The 2720-nt window shown below is 33.2% G+C and overlaps 1 long non-coding RNA gene across 1 annotated transcript; it reads right to left on the reverse strand.

The window, feature by feature from the left end:
- Positions 1-337: 337 nt before the first annotated feature.
- LOC127158608 (uncharacterized) lies at positions 338-2365 on the reverse strand. Its single transcript, XR_007826203.1, has 3 exons — positions 2173-2365; positions 1834-2023; positions 338-384 (listed from the first exon to the last, which is right to left on the reverse strand). It is a non-coding gene; the product is annotated as an uncharacterized LOC127158608 (long non-coding RNA).
- Positions 2366-2720: the final 355 nt, after the last annotated feature.

Genomic DNA, 2720 nt, shown 5'->3' on the forward strand with positions numbered 1-2720 from the left:
CTGGTGACTTGGAGGACATGATAATGTGCTGAGACATTACAGTTACATTAGGCGAATGTGATGCTATTCAAACTAAACATATCTCTGAAAAGCCAAGCCAATACTGATTCATATTTTACTATAGTTATAGTTGTTTTCGCTTGGAAACTCTTATCAGTTTAGGGTCATTTGTTGTGGCTTCAAGCTACTATGAGACCTTCTACTGACCTTCTCTCCTTATTTACAGATATGACATGAATGGAAGAATGAAGGTAAAGATAGAAAGAAGATAAATTCATACCGGCTCATAAGTTGCTTGGCTCATCACTAATATTTAACTTTTAAATGTAGTTTTTGTTCTCACCTTTGTTTATCAGCACAGCAAACACACAGATGAAGCAGCAACTGTTGAAACAGAAAAAGTTTGTTAAACTTTCTTAACGTGAACAGCATGATTCTAGCAACACTGTAACTGTTTTTAATCAAAAGGCTTGTAAAAGGTTTATAATCATTCATGTTTAATGTATAAACAGTCCAACACTGTGCTATAACGAGCACACTCATGCCCTAAAGAGTGCAGCCCGAAAAAAGAAGGGGAGCTGGAATGAAAATGAGGGAAAGAACCTTCTCTTAAAGAAACTCTTTAAAAACTGATTACTTTTCATCACTTTTAGAGGGAAAGACAAACACAACCCCAGGTATTTATTCAATACAGTGGCTAAAATAATTAAAAATAAAGCATCAACTGGTGTTGACATAGCAGTATGACTTTATTAACTACTAACTTCCTTGAAGAAGTTCCTTCAACTTAAATAGTATTCTTCAAGAAACACCAGCGTAATGTATTTGATTTCCACATAAAACACATAATAAAGGTAAGATGTCAATACATAATATATGGTTATAATTTATCAGTAAATGTTCTTGAAGAAGAAAGTCTCACTGTAAAACTGGCAAATCAACTACTACTATCAACTAAATCTGACTACACATGAAACACAAACATGAGACGCAAAAGATAAGCCAAAATGCTAACTGCTAACAACTAAACCAAAGTAATAGTTACCGCAGATAAACCTGATAATCAGGTTCAAATAATTTGTTTAATGTATTCACAATGTTTAAAAGTTTTTCCTTTTTAATTTTAGTTTAAATGAAACATTTAAAAACCCAAACCACAGTAGGCCGAACACAGATACGAGGACACAAAATAAATCAGACATTTACTTTTGAGAAGTACGTGTTTGTCTAGACAGCATTTCATTCAGAACTCATCAAAACATACCTGTTCATGGTGGTGGCCCAATAATATCAATATATGATTTATTTGACTATATTGCAAATAAATATTTCTGAAATTAGAACAAAATTCTACTTTTTCAATTCTTCCGGTACAATGGCCTATGCGTCGTCCTACAGATGACGTCAGACATGTAAGTGACGTGAACAGTTACCAGGTGAATCGATCAGATATTAACTTAAGATATTTGTTAATCTCATATTTACTTCAGTATATTCAAAATTCCAGAGAAACATTTTGACTTTTTGACATGTACTCTGACTCTTGATCTTCTACTCTATCTACATCATTATTAATATCAAACATGTTTCTGATCTCAGTTGTTTCCAATCATTTCTCGTATGTGTCATATGTGGACTTTATTTAATCAGTAAAAAATGGCAAAAGCTTAGTTTTATTTCTTAATTGGTTAAACTATAAAAAAACTATTGTTCTAAGTTCACAGAATAATAATTAAATTTGATAAATAATAATAAAAAATAAGCTGGTCTTTTCTTTACATCATAACTTAACTGTCTCTGTGTCACAAGTTAGTAGAAAGTACTTATACTTACGTGAATATGCAATTAAAGCTTCCCTCCTAAACTCTTCTGGAAAAATGTTGTATTCTGGACAGAACAAAACATTTCTCTGAATAATGTTTTATATATTCCTGTCATTGTGTCCCAATATACTGTCATGTCTTCACTTCACTGTAAGAGCAGGGCAAAAATGCAGAATTTCCAGTGACATCCTCATTTTGACCTACAGAGAAAACAGGGTAAAGAGAGCGAGAACTGATAATATCTGAATTCAGTCTGGATTTTCCACAAGTTGCTGTTCAGATTTGCTTGATATTAACAACACCAACAGATGAGTACTTTCTACTGAAGAGAGTAGATAGATAGAGATACCTGCATTGAGGTTTTTGGTTTTCATATCTGAGCTCAGTCCAGAAATATCTGCCTCATAGTTCTTCTCTCTCGTCTTCATCCTGACAGACTTAAAAAGAGCTGTTAAGAGACTGTAATATTCCCTGGCAACCTGATGGGTGGAGAGACTTGAACTTTGTCACCTGTCAGACCTAATGAGCAAGTAAATGTTTAATAAGTTGGCAGATCATGTGTTTAGCAAGAAACGGATCAGTGGTTCCTGTTCCCAGAATCTGTAATAATTAACAAAATAATAATAGGACACACAAAGACAGAATGACATGAATGCAGTTTCAGTACATATATGAACTGCAGAGAAACTAAACCTAACACTGAACACTTATCTCACATCTCGACACATTAAATGGTCACTGACTTAATGATACAGTAGATAAAATCAGCGCATAAGGCAAATATATAACAGTACAAAAGCTGTAAACATTCAGGTAAAAAAGTAACTTTTTAACTTACAAAGTCAAAAGGCAGGGCAAAGTTATTTAAATGGCACACGTTAACTTGTTAACTTTTTT

The sequence above is a fragment of the Labeo rohita genome, unplaced genomic scaffold (assembly GCF_022985175.1).
Source record: "Labeo rohita strain BAU-BD-2019 unplaced genomic scaffold, IGBB_LRoh.1.0 scaffold_160, whole genome shotgun sequence".
Classification (NCBI taxonomy): domain Eukaryota; kingdom Metazoa; phylum Chordata; class Actinopteri; order Cypriniformes; family Cyprinidae; genus Labeo; species Labeo rohita.